At 45.1% G+C, this 24,245-nt stretch overlaps 2 non-coding genes across 2 annotated transcripts; both read left to right on the forward strand.

Annotated features, from left to right (window-relative positions):
- Positions 1-464: 464 nt before the first annotated feature.
- Trnaa-ugc lies at positions 465-536 on the forward strand. The gene has a single exon. It is a non-coding gene; the product is annotated as a tRNA-Ala (tRNA).
- Positions 537-4,511: 3,975 nt separating this feature from the next.
- Positions 4,512-4,583, forward strand: Trnaa-ugc. Its single transcript has one exon. It is a non-coding gene; the product is annotated as a tRNA-Ala (tRNA).
- The last annotated feature ends 19,662 nt before the right edge of the window (positions 4,584-24,245 follow it).

Consider the following 24,245-nt stretch of genomic DNA (forward strand, 5'->3'; position numbering starts at 1 on the left):
TTCGACAGTTTTAAAAGGGGCTTCATCAGAAGTGAGTAGTTTAAAATTGTCGGATCATAGTTCAGTAGTTCCAATAAACCTTTATCAGATACTGGCTGCCTGATTTGATTCAACCTCTCTAAGTTTACAATCGTACACTTACTGAATTTACAGCCACGTTTAAGGTGTATCTGATTTCTATTCGTACCGGACATCCCCTTGTTTAGATACCCACATTCTTGCTGATGCAGAGAAAGTTTGTATAAGATAATTACAAAGATGAAAACCCACATAAATAAGTGAGATGCCTTCCATTTCGTTCTTGAGAAACAGAGACGTGCGCTGTGTGTGTACCAAGGGCCACTGAGGAAGGTTATAGATCCCTGGGATGCGGCGCTGGCCGGTTGCCTAGCTACGCCTCAGCGGCTTACGTAGGCGACCTACTGAGTCGTGTATGACTGGAAAGATATCACAACATTCCGTCCGGGGATGTAGCTCAGTGGTAGAGCGTTCGCTTTGCATGTGAAAGGCCCCGGGTTCGATCCCCGGCATCTCCAACTAAATTTTATCGTCAACTTCTCGGTCTTAGTGTTACATCACTAGTAACATCCACTTCATGCCAGACAATATTTGGACGATTATCCAATTGTAAAAGGTTATGGAAATAACTCCGCCAGTGGTCTTTTGTGGTACTTGAATTGTTATTTATCATGACCGTAACTCATCAAATGGTACACATTTTTAATGAATATTTGGAGCATTGTAGCAGTTTTGTAGGTATGGTAAGATAAAAAAAATGAAATAAGTAAGCAATGAATGTGCCGATAATTATGTACATCATAAGATCGTTAATAGAAATGTGTACAGTCTGATGATAGTTCGCTAAGCGATTCGAAACGGTCATGATAAATAAAAACTGAAGCATCACAAAAAGCAACTGCTTACAGTCTTTTTGGATATCTTTATTTATCATATTCGCAGAGTTTAACATTCACAGTGAATAAAAGTTTTATTTGTATGTCTGGATGAAAATAAAAGATTCTGGTCTACATGTACATCTTGCTCCGTACAACACCTGATAGTGTGTGGCTGAGGATACTTCTGGTACCACTAACTGAAGCCCCCTACCCTGTTTAGTCGCTAATGGTCTGTGAGAGCACTGGTTGTCGGTAAGCCTCTGTGTTAGCTCCAATTTCTCGAATTTTCAAGTTGTGGACATTTCGTGAGATGCATGTGGAAGAAGTAATTGACTACCCGTTTTGGGAAGCTGTCTCTCAAAAGTTCAATAGTATCTCCGTGATGCACAACGCCACTCTTTTAACGCCTGCCACTAGAATTGATTGAGTATATCTATAATGTTCTTGCGCCGACCGAACGATCCCGTGACGAAGTGTGCCGCTCTTCGTTGTATCTTTTCTATCCCTTGTATTGGTCCTACCTGGTAAGGATCCCAGATTCATGAACAATACTCAGGAATCTGTTGCACAAGCGCTTTACAACCCACGTCCTTCGTGTATGAGTTACATTTCCTTGAGAGTCTACCTACGAATCTCAGCCTGGCATCGGCTTTTCGTACTAATTGTTTTATATGGTCATCCCACTTCAGTTCGCTTTGGATAGATACTCCTAGACAGAGGGTGAAACCTATTGAACTATATGAAATAAAATCGTCATAACTTCTGAACTGATTGCGTTAGAACGTTTAAACTGTACGATTGGACGTGGGGCCTTTCATTTGGATGCGTTTGTCAATAAGCAAAATTGGCGCATTTCGTGATCGAGAAGTCTCTTCACTCTCAACTGGTGGGTGTGTCGTGTGCAATGTCGGTGCAATATTCCTTGATGGCACAGTGACTACCAAATTGTACGTGAAGGTTTTGATTTCATCCCTATTAGCCAAAGTGACTCTGATTTCGACAATACGTGGTTCAGGCAAGACGGAACTCGAGCCCGTCGAAGCAGGAGAGTGTTTCGTGTCGCGGAGGAGCACTTTGGGGTCGGCATTCTGGCTCTGGGGTACACAGGGGGCAATGGCATGGGCCTCGATTGGCCGCCATATTCTCCAGATCTGAACACATGCGACTCCTTTTTGAGAGCCTATATTAAAGACAAGGTGTACAGCAATAGCCCCGAAACCATTGCTGAGCTGAAAACATCCATCCAGATCATCGACAGTATCGATGTTCAGACACTTCAGCGGGTCATGCAGAATTTCACTATTCGTCTGCGCCATATCATTGGCAATGATGGCAGGCATATCGAACATATCATAACGTAAATCCAAAAATCTGTAGCCACGTTTACATGCTATAATTTGCATGTAATCTACGTATCTTTTCACATTGTTCAACAATTGTCAGCCTATATTTTCCAACAGTTTGTTGTAAATAGTGTGGTCGATTTCTTTTCCTGTGTGTGCGCAATATGTTACATTAATTTACACTGATGATCAACTCCTAGAGCCTGCACCGTTAATCATTCCGCTGCAGGTCATTCTACAAATCGTTACTGTATTCTTGCGTTACTGCTTTCTTAGTGACAATCGCATCATCTGCGGACAATGTTAGCTTCTGACGCTCTCTACATACCTTGATGGACAGTGGAACCTCGGTTATCAGGCATCCAATGAAACAACTTATTTATAGAAACTGTAGAGTTTTTTTGTACTCCGGAAGCAACAGCAGCAGCAATCGACGAAGACAGTTATTAAATTTACGTTCAGCCGACCGCTATACACGAATGCTGACACAGAATCAATAAGTTAACATCATTGTGAAGTACTGTATTTCCCCGTTAGTTGCGAGTATAAAACGACATCAAAGAGAAAGGAGGCGGCAGCGTCCATGGACCAAAAGGTGCACTACGTAGGTTGGATACAGAGATTTACTCAACATATTATTGCTGATTTTGGTGTCGGAGAATCGGTAAGAAATTGAAAAGTTTTGTTGCAAAGCGAGGATCCCTGATGGCGAAATTATCTCCGGTTTTTCATCTGCGTACATTGATGGTAGCAATGATGGATTTCCTGACTATGTTGGCGCTCTATAGCAAGACATTACGACACATACAGAGGTAGCTGCTACAGATCCACGTTACGCGAATTTCTGTCGCGAGAACTGGGTACCACTGCTACTGAAAACGTTTGGTTCCAGCAGGTCGGCGTTATGTGCCGCACATTGATGCTACAGGTATGCTCGATTTGTTGAGGAAGAATTTTTCAGCTCAAGATGTGGATCTGTGAATTAGCCACCACGGTCGTGTGTTTTAACACCCATAGTGTTTTATATATATATATATATATATATATATATATATATATATATATATATATATATTTTTTTTTTTTTTTTTGGGGGGGGGGGGGCTACATCAAAGCCCAGGTCTATGCTGACAAGCCATGAACTTTGGAACATTTGGAGGCGGACATTCATTGGGCTGTCGCAGACATAATGCCACTAACGTTGGACAGAGAGATTAACATTTGGAATCACTCTGTGCATCAGTGTATTTAAAGCTTCGGTGAACATTTGTACGATATTTTGTTCAGAACATAACTGCAATGTCTAACCTTCAAAACAAAGCACAATTTACTTTGATAGGTAGACAGGCATTTTTTTCAAATTTTAAAAAGTATCACTCCTAATGAAAGACCCTTAACAATGAAACAAAAACTGTGACCGATGTTTCACACTTCTTTATCTCCATCATCAAAGATTTAGTGGAAATACGACTGCCTGAGGCCCTTACAAACCGGGACGTCGGTTTCCAGTTAGATAGTACATGGAATCCTGTCACAGAAAATCTTCGTGCTCTGTGCAGCCGGCGTTGTTCTGCGACTTGGTACGATGAGACGAACTTTCACCACAAAGCGCAGTCGAAGTAGCGCACTGACTTACAGCAGAAGCGCATGTACTCTAGCAACGTGAGCGCGACAAATTCTGGCTACGCCACGCTAGCGCATGTGGGGGCCTTAAACAGGAGAGTTCGCTGTGCTTAGACAATATGCACCTGAAGACGGCAAAAAGATTCTGCCCTGAAATATCGTGTCATACGACAAGAGAGGTTTGGCTGTATTCGATGTACTGTATCAGCATAGTATGATGTTTCAGTGTCCTTTACGACTCCTGAAGATTGTTTTAAAACTTGAACAAAGGTTCCAATAAAACTTTATTTGATACTGGACAGCTTGATTTTTTCAACCTCCCTAAGTTTACTGTCGTATAGTTGTTAAATTTACAGCCGTGCTTAATATTTTAAACTATACCTGAAGTTTCTGTTCATAGTGTAAGTACCTTAGTTTAAATCTACGCTCTTGTTGGTGCAGGGATAGTTTGTATAAAATATTTACAAACTTCCTATTAGCTTGGTGAAATTTCATTCTTGGGAAACGAGACGCGCGCTGCTTCTGCGGAAGGCTATGTATGGTTCCCTGGTACGCGGCGCTGGACGGTTGCCTAACTATGCGTCACCACTTTACGTAAGCGGACTGCTGAGACAACGCTTAACCGGAAAGGAAGAACGTCATTCAGTCAGGGGATGTAGCTCAGTGGTAGAGCGTTCGCTTTGCATGTGAAAGGCCCCGGGTTCGATCCCCGGCATCTCCAACTAAATTTTATAATCAACCTCCGACTTACTGTGCAGATCTTTGTCAATGACCAAATACAATATTCATCTCCAATAACGCACATGTCACCTTACATTTGAACGGTTCTCTGATTCTAAAGGGTTATAGAAATAACTCTGAGCAGTCACCTTCCGTAATGGTTTAGTTTTCATTTACCCGTATCATCACCGGTTTCGAGCCGCCTAGTAATTCATCATATGGCACATATTTTAATGAATATTTGGAGCATATCATAATACCATTTATTCAAAAAATCATTCATTAGAAATGTGTACCATCTGTTGATGAGTCGCTAGGTGATTCGAAACCAGTCATGGTAAACCTGGAAACCTTTATTCATCATAGTTTTAGTGTTCCATATCAATAATACATGATGTATATGAATGTATATCCGATTAAGAATACACGGTCGTGCTCTACATACAGTGATGGACGATGGAACCTCGGTTATCCAGCACTCAAAAGTACACTTTTTTAATAGAAATTGTAGAGTTTTTGGTACTCCCGAACTAACAGCATAAACAATCGACGACGAAAAATACTAAAAATTTAAGTTCAGCCAACCGCCATACACGTATGCCTGAACTATGTCACTTGATGAGTTAACATAGCATTTTAAAATACCGTATCGCTCACGTTTGTTGTGAGTATAAAACGACATCAAAGGGACAGGAGGTAGTAGTGACTGTGGGCAAAAAGATGCACTTCGAAGGATGGACAATGATAACTATTCAAAATCGTTACTGCTGAATTTGGTCTTAGAACTTCAACGGTGTGGTATTGGAAGAATAATAATCGGCAGTAAATTGAAGAGTTTTGTTCCAAAATGATGGTCACTGGGGACGAAATTATCGCCGGTTGCTCATCTCCGTATAATGATGGTAGCGATTACGTATTATCCGACGAAGTTGGCACTCAATGGGATAACATTACGACACATACAGATGTAAAAACGCAACTGGAAAAAATAATGATTTGTTTAAAAACATTTATGCGTCGCAAGCCACCTTACAGTGGGCCGCGGACCACGATCTGTTTCTCCTTTCCGTGTGCGAGGAAATTGTCCGCAAACCCCCTAAGAGCTACAATTTCTCGGATTTTCTCGTTTGGTCACTTCACGAGACATACTACGGATGAAGTAATATGTTGTCCACCCCTTTCCTGGTTCGTACTCACCCGGAATTTTTATAGTAAACGTTCGTGCTGTGCAACTCCTCTCTATTAGCGTCAGCCAATACGTTCCCGTGGATTCTATCTCTCCCTGCTAAGATTCAAACATGGTAACTATCCCTTACTGATGAGCAATATAACTTAGGCCCAGCTGAGACTGGCGAGCCGCTTATGCCATCAAGCTGCTCACCAAATACATATGGCTCAAAAGAAACTTACTGATTATTTTATTTAAAGTTCACTAGGACTTTTTTTTCAATATCTGGTCAAAATTTATGTGAAATACGTGTTTGTTCACGGTATTCATCCCATGTCGTTCCAAGTTTTCTGAATTTTCGGTAGCCTAGATGGCCTACGGTTCACGTAGTCCAGATAAACTACTGCACTACAGACCTTTGGACACTTTGTCTTGCAAAGTAAATCGGAGATAAGTTACGAAACAATTACCAACCACTAATTTGACTAAGTGATTGAGTCCTTTTCTTGCAACTTCCGAAAATAAATACTTGTCATGGTCTTCAGTCCCAAAACTGGTTCGATGCAGCTTTCCACACCACTCTATCATGTGCAAGCCTCTTCATCCCAAATAACTGCTGCAACCTACCTCCTTCTGAATCTGTTTATTCTATTCGTTTCTTTGCCTCTCTCTACAACTTTTACCCCACACTTCCCTCCAATACTAAATTGGTGATATACACTACAGACAAATACCTTAGGAAAAGCCACATTCGATGTTAAAAAATTTCTCTTCTCAAAAACGCTTTTTTCCCGTCGCCAGTCTATATTTTATATCCTCTCTCAACCATCCGCACAATAGGCGATGCTCGTCAGAGTCCAAAACATCGCAGGTGACACACAACGGAATGTCTGCGAGGTGAAGATGACACGCCAGTCGACTTCTTAAGTAACAGAACCCAGTACGTTGTCCTCGATGGTGAGTGTTCATCGGAGGTGAGGGTATCATCTGGAGTGCCCCAGGGAAGAGTGGTAGGTCCACTGTTGTTTTCTATCTACATAAATGAACTTTTGGATAGGGCGGACTGCAACGTGCGGCTGTTTCCTGATGATGCTGTGGTGTACGGGAAGGTGTCGTCGTTGAGTGACTGTAGGAGGATACAAGATGACTTGGACAGGATTTGTGATTGGTGTAAAGAATGGCAGCTAACTTTAAATATAGATAAACGTAAATTAATGCAGATGAATAGGAAAAAGAATCCCGTAATATTTGAATACTCCATTAGCAGTGCAGCGCTTGACACAGTCACGTCGATTAAATATTTGGGCGTAACATTGCAGAGCGATATGAAGTGGGACAAGCATGTAATGGCAGTTGTGGGGAAGGCGGATAGTCGTCTTCGGTTCATTGGTAGAATTTTGGGAAGATGTGGTTCATCTGTAAAGGAGACCGCTTATAAAACACTAATACGACCTATTCTTGGGTACTGCTCGAGCGTTTGGGATCCCTATCAGGTCGGATTAAGGGAGAACATATAAGCAATTCAGAGGCGGGCTGCTAGATTTGCTACTGGTAGGTTTGATCGTCACGCGAGCGTTACGGAAATGCTTCAGGAACTCGGGTCGGAGTCACCGGAGAAAGGGGGCGTTCTTTTCGTGAATCGCTACTGAGGAAATTTAGAGAATTTGAGGCTGACTGCAGTACAATTTTACTGCCGCCAACTTACATTTCGCAGAAAGACCACAAAGATAAGATAAGAGAGAGTAGGTCTCGTACAGAGGCATATAGGCAGTCATTTTTCCCTCGTTCTGTTTGGGAGTGGAGCAGGAAGAGAAGATGCTAGTTGTCGTACGAGGTACCCTCCGCCAAGCACCGTATGGTGGATTGCGGAGTATGTATGTAGATGTATATGTAGATGTAGGTGAATCCCGTAATCGGCGTACTTGCTTCCCATTGGCAGCAAGATACCATGCAGACTGGTCTTCAGTATCAAGATGACACGCCAGTCGACTAGGGGTTGCTGCCCCTTATCGACATTCGGTGAGCTGTGCTCCTGAAGAAAGCCATAGATCACCTTCTGGGATGCCAAGTGCGTTCGCAATATCGCGGTACGGACGTAGCTTATTTCGAGAAAAAATGGGCGGAAGTAAAAGAAGGGCTGCGGGATGTCCGAAAGCGGAGTAGTTGCTGACAGAGAGTGTGGTGAAAGGGCCTCCAGCAATAGGATAGTGTTGTTAGTGTTGACAAAAAGGGCTAAAGATCTGTCAGACATATGATACAGACCTAAACCGCCCCTTCACCAAGGGACGGTAAGGGTCTCGTACTTTATCTTGAACAGTAAGTCGTGGCAAACATATGAACCGAATGCCGCTAATATGCGGCGGAATAGGAAGTGTCCGTGCCACACGCCAAATGTACATTTATATATTGTCTCCGCTGCAGAAGATCAAGGGCTCGAAACGCTGTTCTAGAAGCCCAGCTCGTAGTTGGGACAGTAGGCGCCGGCAGTTGAGGACAATCGTGCGCCGCAGATTACTCGCGAAATCAAGTCCTAAGCATTGGACAGCAGCAACTATACGCAAAGTTGCAGCGCTGTGTGCAAGAAGCCCCACAGCCGATTTTTGGATGTTAGGTTCAAATGGCTCTGAGCATTATGCGACTTAACTTTTGACGTCATCAGTCGCCTAGAACTTAGAACTAATTAAACCTAACTAACCTAAGGACATCACACACATCCATGCCCGAGACAGGATTTGAACCTGCGACCGTAGCGGTCACGCGGTTCCAGACTTAAGCGCCTAGAACCGCATGGCCACACCGTGGCTATGTAATAGGTCTGAAAAGACACCATCGACAGGGGATGGGCGATTCAAACTTGGAATGGCACACCACTGTGGCGGGGAGGGAGCAGACATCACCAAGGTCTTCCATCGCTCTGCACTCCTCCAGAACGTTCATCGTCATCGCCGACGTCGTCCGCCCAGGAGGACGGGCTTCTCACTGGGCTGGTTCCGTGGGACACTATCAAAGGCGCGCCCACAGAGAGCGTCAGAACAGCCAACAAGCCAACTGCATCAGACGCATGGCCGGGGGGGGGGGGGGGGGGGGGGGGGGGGGACGGAGGAAGGTCGGTGTCCGTAGGTGGATGCTGACTGGAGACGTAGTCGGGGGAGGACGTCGCGTCGTCTGGTGCTAGGGTCTACATCTACGTCAATTCTCCGCAAGCCACCTGGCGGTGTGTGGCGGAGGGCACTTTACGTGCCATGGTCATTACCTCCCTTTCTTGTTCCAGTCGCGTATGGTTCGCGGGAAGAACGACTGTCTGAAAGCCTCCGTGCGCGCTCTAATCTCTCTAATTTTACATTCGTGATCTCCTCGGGAGGTATAAGTAGGGGGAAGCAATATATTCGACACCTCATCCAGAAACGCACCCTCTCGAAACCTGGACAGCAAGCTACACCGCGATGCAGAGCGCCTCTCTTGCAGAGTCTGCCACTTGAGTTTGCTAAACATCTCCGTAACGCTATCACGGTTACCAAATAACCCTGTGACGAAACGCGCCGCTCTTCTTTGGATCTTCTCTATCTCCTCCGTCAACCCGATCTGGTACGGATCCCACAATGACGAGCAATACTCAAGTACAGGTCGGACGAGTTTTTTCTAAGCCACCTCCTTTGTTGATGGACTACATTTTCTAAGGACTCTCCCAATGAATCTCAACCTGGCACCCGCCTTACCAACAATTAATTTTATATGATCATTCCACTTCAAATCGTTCCGCACGCATACTCCCAGATATTTTACAGAAGTAACTGCTACCAGTGTTTGTTCCGCTATCGTATAATCATACAATAAAGGATCCTTCTTTCTATGTATTCGCAATACATCACATTTGTCTATGTTAAGGGTTAGTTGCCACACCCTGCACCAAGTGCCTATCCGCTGCAGATCTTCCTGCATTTCGCTACAATTTTCTAATGCTGCAACTTCTCTGTGTCAGAGCACAGTGCATCATGAGTGGGAGGGTCGTCAACCTGTGGAATCATCCGATGGAAGCAGTCATCAGGAGTAGTACAGCTTGGTTTCTTTCGTTTCCTCGGCGACCGTTGCTTTCTAACATGCCGTTCCGTGTCGGATGCCAGACGGCAGAAAAGCGGAGGTCGGTACAGTCCCACGATCAAAATTCATGAATTCGGGACGGACGGCTTGCGTCTGCTGGCGGTCATCGTTCGTTGACACTGCGTCCAGTGGCAGCGTAGGAGAGACAGGCAAAACGTCCATCGCGTTGCCGAAACAAGTCGACGCCGGTGCCGACTGACTGAGGGGCCGCAGCAGGCAGCCCCACCGCGGACGCATAATACGAGGGCTATCCACAAACTACATTACGTTTTGGAATCAAAAATAAATAAAGTATTGGAAAATTTCTTTATTATATACAGATGAAAGCCACACTTCAATACTACTTTTCTACATAGTTGCCATTTGAATTAAGGCACTTATCGTAGCGATGGGCGAGCTTGGAAATTCCTTCGTCGTAAAATTCGGCCGCCTGCGCCTTCAACCACGTGGTTAATCAGTAACCCGGTAGAAATACGATTTTTGTGGATTTCCTGGAAAGAGGCACTACAATAAACTCTCAAAGGTATTGCCAAACTCTGCACAACCTCAGGAGAACAATACAAAACAAGCGCAGGGGAAAGTTGGGATCAAAGATCTTACTGATTCACGACAATGCTCGGGCCCACACGGCAAATGCCACTCGTGAATTTCCCGAATCTTTTAAGTGGGAGTTGTTCCCTCATCCGCCGTAAAGTCCCGACCTGACACCGAGCGACTTCCACTTATTCCCAACAACGAAGAAGTGGTTGGCTGCCGGCCGGTGTGGCCGTGCGGTTCTAAGCGCGTCAGTTTGGAACCGCGTGACCGCTACGGTCGCAGGTTCGAATCCTGCCTCGGGCATGGATGTTTGTGATGTCCTTAGGTTAGTTAGGTTTAACTAGTTCTAAGTTCTAGGGGACTAATGACCTCAGCAGTTGAGTCCCATAGTGCTCAGAGCCATATGAACCATATGAAGTGGTTGGCTATGCAGCGTTTTGATGACGACGCACAGCTTCAAGAGGAGGTAACCACGTGGTTGAAGGCGCAGGCGGCCGAATTTTACGACGAAGGGATTTCCAAGCTCGTCCATCGCTACGATAAGTGCCTTAATTTAAATGGCAACCATGTAGAAAAGTAGTATTGAAGTGTGGCTTTCATCTGTATATAATAAAACAATTTTCCAATACTTTATTTATTTTTAATTCCAAAACGTGATGTACTTTGTGGATAGCCCTCGTATAAACACTGTGGGCACTGGAGGGAGGGCGACGAATCAGTCTACATCGGAGACATTCAGAACAGGCATGGCCCTCCTGATCACAACCAGAACAACTGTGCGGCTGGCCACAGTACATGACGACCCCTCTGCAGTCAAGTAGGAAGGCACGTGCTTCCACAATTCAGTCTATGTCTGCCGGTCACCATTGAGAACACGGTAGTAGTCTGATGTCTTACACGTTTGAGCAGCGTGACTGACGATGTTGTCGTAAGGTTTAAAGGCGGCCACGACAACGTTCGACGGCACGTTAAGCGGGAGTTCTTAAACCCGCAACGTACGGAGGCCGTCACAGTACGGGAGCTTGAGATGGTTAGCATGGCGCCGCAGAACGTCAGTACAGTGGTACTGAGGATCGAAAAACGAATTCCGAGTACACCACACAGTTTTCATCTGCCAGGAAGTTTCGTATCAGCGCACACTCCGCTGCAGAGTGAAAATCTCATTCTAAATTCCGAGAACATCTTGCGGTGGAAGGCACATTTCGTCCCGTATAAACTATTCAGCTTCGTACGCTTTGGGTCGTTCGTGATGCAGAGGCTACGTTAATTCAATCGCGACTTGTAGACAGGAAAACTCAACGATGGTCGGTAAATTGTGACACGAATACAAACTAGTACGCGAAAATAAACAAACGCGTGCTCGCTCGCAAGAAGCACAACAGGCGAGACGCAAACAAGGCGTGCTCGCCTCGCCACTGCTGGGAGCAGACTGCGATTAAACTGCACTACGCCTAGTTTTCGCTCTTTTTGGGGAGGAGCTATTTACACTGAAGCGCCAAGGAAACTGGTGTAGGTATGCGTATTCAAATACATAGATATACGGCGCTGCGGTCGGCTACGCCTATATAAGACATCAAGAGACTGGCGCAGTTGTTAGATCGGCTACTGTTGCTACAGTGGTAGGTTATCAAGATTTGAGTGAGTTTGAACATGGTGTTGTAGTCGGCGCTCGAGCGATGGGACAAATTATCTCCGAGGTAGCGATGAAGAGGGGATTTTCCCGTACGACGATTTCACGAGTGTACCTTGAATATCAGGAATCCGGTGAACATAAAATCTCCGGCATCGCTGCGGCCAGAAAAAAGATCCTGCAAGAACAAGACCAACGACGACTGAAGAGAATTATTCAGCAAGACAGAAGTGTAACCCTCCCGCCAACTGGTGCAGATTTCGATGCTGGCCTTCAACAAGTGTCAACGTGCGAACCATTCAGCGAAACATCACCGACATGGGCTTTCGGAGACGAAGGCCCACTCGTGTACCCTTGATGACTACACGACACAAAGCTTTTTGCCTCGCCTGGACCCGTCAGCACCGACATTGGACTGTTGATGATTGGAAACATGTTGCCTGGTTGGACGAGTCTCGTTTCAGAGTGTATCGAGCGGATGGACATGAACGGGTATGGAGACAACCTCATGAATCCATGGACCCTGCATGCCAGCAGGGGACTGTTCAAGCTGGTGAAGGCTCTGAAATGACGTGGGGCGCGTGCAGTTGGAGTGATGTTGGACCCACGATATGTCTAAATACGGCTTTGACAGGTGACACGTACGTAAGCATCCTGCCTGATCCGCTGCTTCCATTCATGTGCATTTGTATTCCGGCGGACTTGGGCAATTCCAGCAGGACCATGCGACACCCCACACGTCCAGAATTGCTACAGAGTGGCTCCAGGAACACTCTTCTGAGTTAAAACACTTCCGATGGTCACCAAACTTCCCAGACGTGAACATTATTGAGCATATCTGCGATGCCTTGCAACATGCTGTTGAGAAGAAATCTCCAACCCCTCGTCTCTTACGGAATTACGGACAGCCCTGCAGTATTCATGTTGTCAGTTCCCTCCAGCACTACTGCACACATTAGTCGAGTCGATATCAAGTCGTGTTGTGGCACTTCTGCGTGCTCGCGCGGCCCTACACATTAGGCATGTGTACCAGTTCGTTTAGTTCTTCAGTGTATATTCTAAGCACTTAATAGTTCAGTTCTGAGTGTTCAAAGTCAGGTGTATCCTTGTGAGATTAATTTTTAGTGCTATTGGTTAACGTTGGAAGTTGATTATAAAAATTGGTTGTGGATGACGGGAATTGAATCCGGTGCCTTTCACATGCAAAACGACTGTTACACTATGAAGCTACAGCTCAGTTAATACAAACGGAAGATTGATAACTTGATTCCAGTCCCCCGCTTCAACGCTTCTGAGGACGATTGCGACAGACAAGCAGAGCAAACGGAGCGCCACAGCATCCTAGGAATGTCTGCGCTGCCTCTCAGACGTCGACCGCACTATTTCCGCCAAGAATTCACTTAGCTTCCCGGAGGTTACGAACTGCGGTGTGCTGGAATCGTTGTAAATAACTAGAGAATGGTTCTCCCACGCTGTATACAGATATTTCAGTTATACGTTGTTCACATATATAGTCGTCAGTCGGATGCTCTCGGAACATTTGAAGACATGCGCATCTAATCAAAATAATGGTCCTTGCAGCGCGTATACCACCTTCAAATACAGCGTGTGTGTACAACCTGTGAGAAATGCCAATAATCAAAAAACTTTAACTTTATACTTGTGTAGCCCTTTGGATTATCGTTCCTGGGTAAATGTTGTATAAATGCTAGAAACTCATTCAGACAGTTTCTGCTTGAGGAATATAGACTTCATGGTTTTAACACTCATCTCTTAAGAAGAGCTTTACGAAGGAAAGCATTTCTTCCATAAGCACTAGATATGAAAGGCTTGGGATGTTTCCGAACTGAGAGTCTAACAAACCATGAAATCCATGTTTCGTATTCTCTCCCAAACTTGCTTCCTTGATTCTATTAAGGGAGCGTGAAGATGATGAATCTCCAGCCTCGTGTAGCATAAGCATCATCTCTGAGGCTACACGGGGCTCTCTGTTTACTGAAGTGTTTGCTGTATCTTCTGGAATATTGCACATTTATTTCATTTGTCTACAATTGTCACAACTGTGTGTTTGTATAGGGCCACGAAGCAAAGTACGTATAAGTCAATAATGTTCTCTACTGAGGACTGCATTAATGTTTAACTTTTGTATTTTCAATTTTTACTTACTTACACTACTGCTAAACGGAAATAATGAGAAATAGATTGTACTTATTACTTCGGAGAAAAAGGGGCAAACTATTTTCATAAAAGGCATCAAAAGAGCAGGCCAACGAATATCTGGGACATTAAATTTCCAGGAAGGAATTGTGTGATGTACATGAGAACTTCATATGCAAAATTAGATACCGTGATTTTATTGTTCTACAGTTGATGATTTACATGTACTGTGCGCATTTTTACAATTGTATGATGGTTTTAAAATTTCTATGGAAAAACTGACGTGGTTTACAAGTTCTCTGTCATCGCAGAATGTGGCAGCAAAGCACGCGTAACGCATTGTTTCGCCCAAATATTGGTAATGGAAAGTACTTTGATGCTATTTTCTCGGGATATGACTGCTTTTTCTCTCTCTATGAGATTAAATTGTTTGCCTGACGATAAAAATGGACTTTACAGGATACACTAGCGAGCGCATTTTTTTTTTTTTTTTTTTTTTTGTGAGGGGGGTGGGCGGGAGAGTCACGTGGGGTGGGGAATAATGTGTGGACTGCAATAATATTTCTGACTTACTTAAATATTTCTGAAAAACAAGTTTCCTGGAAGTAGAAAGTTATAGACAGATATATTTTCACTAAACTCACTGTAAGCCTACTGCATTTCCTCTAACTCGTCTTATGCCTGGGAAAAGAGCAAATATATTGAAATGAAAAGCGGGTATTACCTATCACCACCTCTAACTATGTCTACCTTTCACATTATGGCATTCGAGTCAAGTAAAGCCAATACCAAAGCAGGGATGAAGTGGTATCATTTAAACTATTTATCGCAATGGGACTGGAGCCATAAAGGAGTTAATTTTGTGAAGAGTGTGAACGATGCGGTGTGTGTTAGCAGCGTATACTGGTCAGCCTACATTTCGGACCAAGGCCTGCATATGCCATACCCTTGGACTAAATCGGTAATGACAAGTAGACGCTGTCCCCTAGTAAATGCGGAAAACAATTAAGAGTGTTATTGTCCTCATCGGCAGTTATACACCCTAACTGACTGAGCTACAGCGTCTCCGATAATGTCATTGTCGATGGGTTGGTAACGCAGAGTTGAAAAAAATATGGTGGTGATCGCTTGTACACATGAATTCTTTCGTCACGAAACTTACGTGTACAAAATAAGTAGCTTAAAAAAAGTGATTAAAGCGTTGGAGTGCTAATTCATTGTGCTCTGCAAGCGTGGGCTCGAATTCCATCCTAGTCGAATGTTTTGATTCTTTGCGTGGCGACAACTTAAATTAGGCGCAGTTGCATGACTTCATAAATAGTAACAAGTTCAAAGTCGCATCGCTTCATAAATAAGCTGTATTGCTCACTGCGCCACTTCACATTTCGTATGGAACAATCTGCGGCGATTGTAAATTCTTTCGACCAGTTTTCATTAAACTTTAACATACACTCCTGGAAATTGAAATAAGAACACCGTTAATTCATTGTCCCAGGAAGGGGAAACTTTATTGACACATTCCTGGGGTCAGATACATCACATGATCACACTGACAGAACCACAGGCACATAGACACAGGCAACAGAGCATGCACAATGTCGGCACTAGTACAGTGTATATCCACCTTTCGCAGCAATGCAGGCTGCTATTCTCCCATGGAGGCGATCGTAGAGATGCTGGATGTAGTCCTGTGGAACGGCTTGCCATGCCATTTCCACCTGGCGCCTCAGTTGGACCAGCGTTCATGCTGGACGTGCAGACCGCGTGAGACGACGCTTCATCCAGTCCCAAACATGCTCAATGGGGGACAGATCCGGAGATCTTGCTGGCCAGGGTAGTTGACTTACACCTTCTAGAGCACGTTGGGTGGCACGGGATACATGCGGACGTGCATTGTCCTGTTGGAACAGCAAGTTCCCTTGCCGGTCTAGGAATGGTAGAACGATGGGTTCGATGACGGTTTGGATGTACCGTGCACTATTCAGTGTCCCCTCGACGATCACCAGTGGTGTACGGCCAGTGTAGGAGATCGCTCCCCACACCATGATGCCGGGTGTTGGCCCTGTGTGCCTCGGTCGTATGCAGTCCTGATTGTGGCGCTCACCTGCACGGCGCCAAACACGCATACGACCATTATTGGCACCAAGGCAAAAGCGACTCTCATCGCTGAAGACGACACGTCTCCATTCGTCCCTCCATTCACGCCTGTCGCGACACCACTGGAGGCGGGCTGCACGATGTTGGGGCGTGAGCGGAAGACGGCCTAACGGTGTGCGGGACCGTAGCCCAGCTTCATGGAGACGGTTGCGAATGGTCCTCGCCGATACCCCAGGAGCAACAGTGTCCCTAATTTGCTGGGAAGTGGCGGTGCGGTCCCCTACGGCACTGCGTAGGATCCTACGGTCTTGGCGTGCATCCGTGCGTCGCTGCGGTCCGGTCCCAGGTCGACGGGCACGTGCACCTTCCGCCGACCACTGGCGACAACATCGATGTACTGTGGAGACCTCACGCCCCACGTGTTGAGCAATTCGGCGGTACGTCCACCCGGCCTCCCGCATGCCCACTATACGCCCTCGCTCAAAGTCCGTCAACTGCACATACGGTTCACGTCCACACTGTCGCGGCATGCTACCAGTGTTAAAGACTGCGATGGAGCTCCGTATGCCACGGCAAACTGGCTGACACTGACGGCGGCAGTGCACAAATGCTGCGCAGCTAGCGCCATTCGACGGCCAACACCGCGGTTCCTGGTGTGTCCGCTGTGCCGTGCGTGTGATCATTGCTTGTACAGCCCTCTCGCAGTGTCCGGAGCAAGTATGGTGGGTCTGACACACCGGTGTCAATGTGTTCTTTTTTCCATTTCCAGGAGTGTATTATCTTAGTGTATAATGTTTCGTGTACCATTTAATCATAATTCACTGCAGACATGTTTTCATTTGGTTCCCGACTTTTATTGAATGTGAACATTAGTTTTTGCATGATTCGTTAGTAACCACTTACTACTTATCAGTGTTTCTTGTTGACTGAATAATGAAACGTTGCCTTTATGTTTTGGAAATTAAATTAAGTGCAAGACTCGTACAAAAAAGTCGAAACTGGCAAGACAGAAACTTAGTCATAGTAACTAACCCAAAGACTCATAAGTATAAATTAAACTTAAACATTTGAATATAATGAGCTGATCAAAAAATTTAATTAAATCACATTGTTCTATGTAAATAAAGTATTTTTGTCACAGCAAAGTGCACGCGAACAGATTTTATAGTCACTTCAATAAATTCGTGTAATGTATGATTTTATGCAGAGAATGTTGTTTTTTGTCTCAGTGCTACACATATTATTAGCACAAATATATCAACAGGGTATAAAACCATACAGGCGAAAATAAGTGCAAACTAGAATTTCAGTATGTGATTTGAATTTTACTCCTAGCTACGTGCGTATCGCAATGATAATAGACGTAATTTATCCCTAGGATGCTGAATGAAGAGGAAGCACTGAAAAAATGCGTTTAAATAAAGTAATTCTAAGTGTAAATGAGACTCATAAACGGGATGAAAATGACTAAACGCAATTTTAATTTGTACAGTCGAATTGTGAAGTAATAGGATAGTCTACTTGATGCCCTGCTCATAATTTCTCACCAGTCGGCAATGTGGGGTTGTCGCATTTGATTGTTGAGTTGAATGATTTCAATAACTGTCTCTTTTATTCCTCTATAACGATTGAGAGGCACCCACATGCCTTGCTCATACTGTGGCATCAAGCAGTCAGGCCTGCAAGATGAGTGGTCTGCCCAGCGAGTAGATTTATTCTTATTTCTCGAGTAGCCTCAATGACTGATTATGAGCTCTAGTACCCACAATTAAACTACAAATGATTCTCCTGTTTGAATATTACGCAACGGAAACGGATAACGCACATCTGACTATTAGGAATTTACACAATTCTGATTGTTCACTACGCTCTGGCAATACCACATTTTCTTTCTTACCCAACGGCTTTGTTCAACACTTGGCCATCGCACTGAATATGAATGGCACACACGTTATAAATTTTGGATATCATGACTACACATTATTCGAAGAACAAGGCCACCAATCTTTTTCTTTTCCCTATCATTTTTATTCTGATAAATTCTATTATGATTCAAAGATAACCAAAACACACTACTACATTTTATACAACAATTACACATGACAAACTCCGCCCAGTGGACATGGCTTTACATTGGTGATTCTCTATCTTATGGTCTCGTAATTATCTAACGCTACAGTGCACTTTCTGGATAGGATGGTGGATCTTTTGCAATATCTCACACTTCGACTCTCACACTCATCATCACGAAAATTTACTTCAGACCGAGCGGTACAAAAAGGAACATGCATAACCCACTGCCTCTGAACCTATCTTGCTACTTTCCCATGCAAACCACACATACTTAAATTACATAAAATACTTCACACTAGCAACATAGAATACATCACACAGAATAGTCACAACGTTAGAATCACTTCACTTTCAGCTTTACCACTTCAATTAGTATTCATCCCAGTTGCACACGACACTGCCCCACTTCGTAATTTTTCTTTCCTACTACGAACTCTGGAGGATATATGCACGTCTTCCTGTGCAATGCGAGCCAAGTGGCGTTGCTGGATAGACGGCTGACGCACCTTGCTTCTCTCTCAGAGTATTAGAGTTTGAATCTAGCGTCACACGGAAACATAATACACAAAGTAATATTAAGATCATATTCGTCACACATGCGAGTCCTCAACTGATACCTTGGACGAGTACTTCTCTTTATCCTTTGTCTCATACACAGATTGAGACTCACACAGTACTCACCACGTGGAAGTGCTCGTCTCTAATGTCAAAGCCGGCCGAAGTGGCCGAGCTGTTCTAGGCGCTACAGTCTGGAACCGCGCGACCGCTACTGTCGCAGGTTCGAATCCTGCCTCGGGAATGGGTGTGTGTGATGTCCATAGGTTAGTTAGGTTTAAGTAGTTCTCAGTTCTAGGGGACTGATGACCTCAGAAGTTAAGTCCCATAGTGCTCAGAGCCATTTGAACCATCTCTAATTTCAAGTCCTACACACGCCATTTCTTAAATATTTCCAACTTATAGTACACACGCCAGTAATTCAGCTTAACTTTAGCACTCGGAAGTATTTCAACTTAGTACTAGCACTCGCAAGTATTTCATCTTAGTACTAGCACTCGCAAGTATTTCAACTTATTGCTACATGTGGTTTCATTGTGACTGTTGGCCACTTCCGAAGATTACTACGATCCCCTTAATATTACCTGCCAGTCATTTAATTCTCCCCCCAAAAGTTCCTGAAATAGAGAAATAACTATTCCAAACTACTCTTAAGTATTTCACATGCATACCATTTTCTCCACTCTTTTGTCTTTTCGGAGTACACCTAAGACAGGTCTTACAGACACAAGATCCAGTGCCAGAGTGCTGAAACATGGCCGTTCTTCAGGTCATCTCACACCTCTGCCGAGGTGGGGGAGCACCATGCTACCGTATTGGTCAGCCACAATTCAGGCGCTCAAAGCTCAGGTAAATTTCATCTCTCTGGTTCCACAAAAGGTGACCAAAGGACCGTCCCAAAGATGATCATATATTGCACATTCACTATCTGCGGTTTGCAGACGACCATACATTCATCCATTTCACAGATCTCACCAAACTGGATGTAGGGATTTATTTTGTGGGAGTGCACATGTGATCTATTAAATAAATAAATTGTCCTTCATTCCTACACTGGTATCTGGCTTCAGTGTATTAAGTGAAATTGAGTTATTATTACAAAAAATATGTTGTTCTGACAAGAGTAACGAAGAATGTTGTACCTATTTTCAATGTCGGGAGGTACTGTACCCTTTCAACATGATTTCTGGTTGTTAATGCAACAGATACCGAATCTTACAAACGCTGTGACTTAATACAGCACTCTAAGTCCTAAATAAGTGGATTTACTTGTTGTATATAATGTTGAATGTCAAGTGGAATATGAACTCATTTTTCACGCTCTCTCGCGATTTGCATCCGTATCAAGTATCAAGTCGCGTGGCTGTGCACTTTATATTTCAACTTAATTTCAACTTTCCTATTTTCTCGCAACGGGTTTTGTAACGTATCTTCTCAAATGACAGCCGAAGGTTAGCTATTTCAAAGTATTTCTAATATATGCAGCTGATAAGACAGTGAGTTCACACTGCGGCACATGGACATGAACGATACTCAAGTGTTGATAACGGTATCTACACTCTTGCAAATTTTTCGCACTTAATAATCTAAATTCTGACAAAGAAGGTTTGTTACATTCAACGCTCAAAAACCCACGAAAATATGCTTATAACAAAAATCGATCATCCCAAAAATAGTGGTATCAGCCATTCGCATTCAAAACTACGCGTCTTACCACGACAAACATTTTAAATGATCGCCTATTTGAGGTCCAAGAGAGGAATTTCGGTAAGTTGAAGAAACAAAATGTTTATAGAATAGGACCAAAATATTGTCAACCTGTTGATTTATACTTCTTTATGCAATATATGCTCCACATGAGAAGGATTCGTGCTTTTGTATGACTACAATGTGAAAAACCAGTAGACTTACTCCATCTCCATTTCATCATCGGATTTCACTCTGTGCTATATAATCGACTTTCTGCACCGAAGTATAAGCATATACTACAGTATCCCTGGAAAATTGGAAGTTATGATTTAGGGATAACAATGCCATCGTTAACATAATTAGTACAGCGTTTGATACTGGACTGCCTGAATGCAGAAGTGATGTTGAATGTGAAAAACAAGCGCCATTAGTCAGATGTGCACATTTTTCTGTTTCACTTTGTTCGCCCACATTTCTAAAATCTCCGCACCTGCACTTCGAAGAGCTGTGCAATACTGTCAGGTCACTTATTCAGATAGCACAGTTATTTTAAGAAGATGGAAACATAGCAGTAAGTTAGGACATTTAGTTGTGTCTGTTTTTTCTTACTTCACGTTACCAAAATTGCTACCCTAGACTTTTAATTTTTAAACATTAGAATGTGTATCGTGGTAAGACCCGCCGTTTTCTCTATCTTTTTGGGTTTAGCGATTTACATTGCAAGGACGTGTTCAGTTCCGAGCGTTCGAATCCACGCGCATGCCCCTGTCGGATAAATTACTGATACTATTGAGTGAAGTTGGAAGTTCTTTATAAAAATTGATTGGAGATGCCGGGGATCGAACACGGGGCCTTTCACATGCAAAGCGAACGCTCTACCACTTTTTTTTTTTTTTTTTTTTTTTTTTCTAATGAACCGCTGCAGGAGCAGGACGACGGGTAGGGCAGGGGTCGACACCCGAAGCCTGGCCATTCCGCCGCCACGCCCAAGCAACGTGTTCGAGTTCGAGGATCGAAGGATCAGGAAGAGGATGGAGTGGGTTTGTCGATGTTGTTCTTTTTATTTATTTATTTCTTTAATTTTTATAACATTTTTTTGTGTATTATAGATTTATTTTTGTTTCATTACAAAGAAAGATCCTACAACTGCCGTAGCCGAGCGTCCGAGTCGTCTTCTCGTCTGTTGGGAGGGGTTCCCCCCTATTCCGTCCGTAGAGGATCAATATGCTCCAGGATTCTTCTTCATTTTCAGCGTCTCATACCCGGAACGCCCCAGTGAGCAGGAGGATCCGCAAATAATGAACCTAAATAATTTGCGAAACGAGTTCTGTACTTCGGGTGGCGGCTGAAAGCTGCATGTGTCGTCATCAATAGGGACCAAAAGTCGAGTGTGCCTTTGGGAGCATCGCAAAATATGTAGTAAACGGCCATGCCTTTTAGCCAGTTAACGGCGTTCGTTCTGGTTGATGGAAAGTATACGACGTCGGGGCGCAATACGTCATCAGGGGAGATAGACTCCGGCAATCGCCGCAAGAGTAATGCCAGCACGCGCTGCGTCAGTAGCCAGCACTCGCTGGTCGCGGCACACGTCAGACGGTGTGCATCCGAGTCAGCGACATAGCATGTCGGACACAAGGGGTCGTCCGTCAGATGTATGGAATGTAACCTCTGACGAGTAGCGAACTTCCCATTCACAACTACGTACCGCAATGAACGCACCGTCGTAGGTAGAAAAGGCGTGTGTACCGCTCGCCACACCGTGTTCCAGGCAACTTCAGGGTGTCTGTGGGTGACCGTATTTACAGGTTGCCGCTGCTGATAGAGGCGATAATAGTCTTTTGTGCTGGGCTTCCGTGTCGTCGGAAGTTCTGAACGTAAGTAGCTGAAGTCAACAAAGAAGTCTCTGATGTGGGTGAGTGCCGGCGAAATGTGTCCTACAGAAACCGGGGGATGCAGAGAGTGTGGTGCCACTTCCGCTATCAGGGTGCCCGTCAGAGTGGCGTGGGCAGAGGTCCACGTGCGACGCATAGTGTTGAGATAAAGCGATCGCGCACGGTTATATACGTGAATTAAACCGATACCGCCCGCCCGCTGCGGCAGTGTCAGGGTGGCGTATCGGACTTTAAAAACCAGACCGGTGCTTACGAAATGTCCATATGCTGCTTGAAATCTGTCGGCCATCGTAGCTGTCAAGGGAAGGATATGCGCAAAATAGTTCAGTTTTGAGACGAGATAGGTGTTCACATAACGTGTTCTGAGGAGCATATCCAAGCGACGCAGTTTGTTGTCCTGCAGCAGAGCACGTGTCTGGTGTAGGAGCCGGCGGTACGTAGCCGCCGCCGTGCGGCGGACATTGCTATAGAATTGCACTCCTAAACACTTGAGTACGGGCACCTTGTCAAAGGGCACCGCCGTTGTGTGGGAAATCCCCCCTCCGACATCCATGTATTTTGTCTTCTTCACGTTGATGACGCTCCCAGCGACCGCCCCGTACTGGCGTAGCCACTGTAGCGCCATATGCATTTCATCCTCTGATCTGGCCAGGAACACCACGTCATCGGCGAAAGCACCACAACAAAAGGTCACGTCCCGCAAGGAGATACCAGTTAATCGCTGCCGTAGACCATGTAAAGCTGGTTCAAGTGCTGCAGCAAATAATATGCCCGACAGGGGGCACCCTTGTCGCACTGACCGTCCAACAACAATGTGACCAGACTGATAACCGTTGACCATCATGCGGGAGCGCGCTCCGTGGACCAGTCGAAGGACCACCTGTGCAGACTCCGGAGAGAGGCCCATGCGATGCAAAACTGCGCGTAAGAAGCCGTGATCGACGCGGTCGAATGCGTGGTCAAAATCTACGGCGACAAGGGCGCCTCGTATTTTGCAGGCCGCCGTCAAAGCAATGACGTCGCGGTATGCTCCTAACGCCGTATGAATGTTGCTGACACCACCTAAACATGTCTGATCGGTGTGGATGGCTTTCCCGATAGCGGTGTGGAGACGCGCGCGGAGGATACGGGCGAAGATCTTGTAGTCGTTGTTGAGGAGTGTGAGTGGGCGAAAATCCTGCCACCTACAACCACCATTCGGTTTCGGAACTGGAATCAAGATGCCTTCTGTGAATTCTGTGGGGACAGTGAAATCAGGGCGGATCAGGTCTTGAAACATTTGGAGCCACTTGTCACCCATAAGGTGGTAAAAAGTGCGGTAGAATTCCAGGGGTAAACCGTCCGGTCCAGGCGACTTGTTCGGTGCTCCACGTGCCAAGGCCGATGTCAGCTCGTCGGGTGTAATGGGCAACAGCAGACTATCATCGGGTGCCACGTCCCGAGGGGCGGGAAAATCGTGCAATAGCCCGTCATAATCACGTACATTTCGCGGATCTTCCATGTACAAGGTCCCATAGTGTCTGGCGAACGTGTGCGCGATGTCCGCTTGTGTCACTGCGCGCCCGCCGTCCTCCGTGTTTACCGCCGTAATGAGCTGACGTTTGCGGTGGCGCCTCTCGCGCACAATGTGATACACTGACGCTGTTTCGTTGGGGATACAGTCTTGCACTCGCGCACGGATGCGGACACCGTCTAGCTGCTCTGTCCTGATGCGAAGTAGACGAGCTTTGATGCGTTGTACGGACATCTGACGTTCGGGAGACGGCG

This window comes from Schistocerca americana, chromosome 6 (genome assembly GCF_021461395.2).
Source record: "Schistocerca americana isolate TAMUIC-IGC-003095 chromosome 6, iqSchAmer2.1, whole genome shotgun sequence".
In the NCBI taxonomy this organism is placed as follows: Eukaryota; Metazoa; Arthropoda; class Insecta; order Orthoptera; family Acrididae; genus Schistocerca; species Schistocerca americana.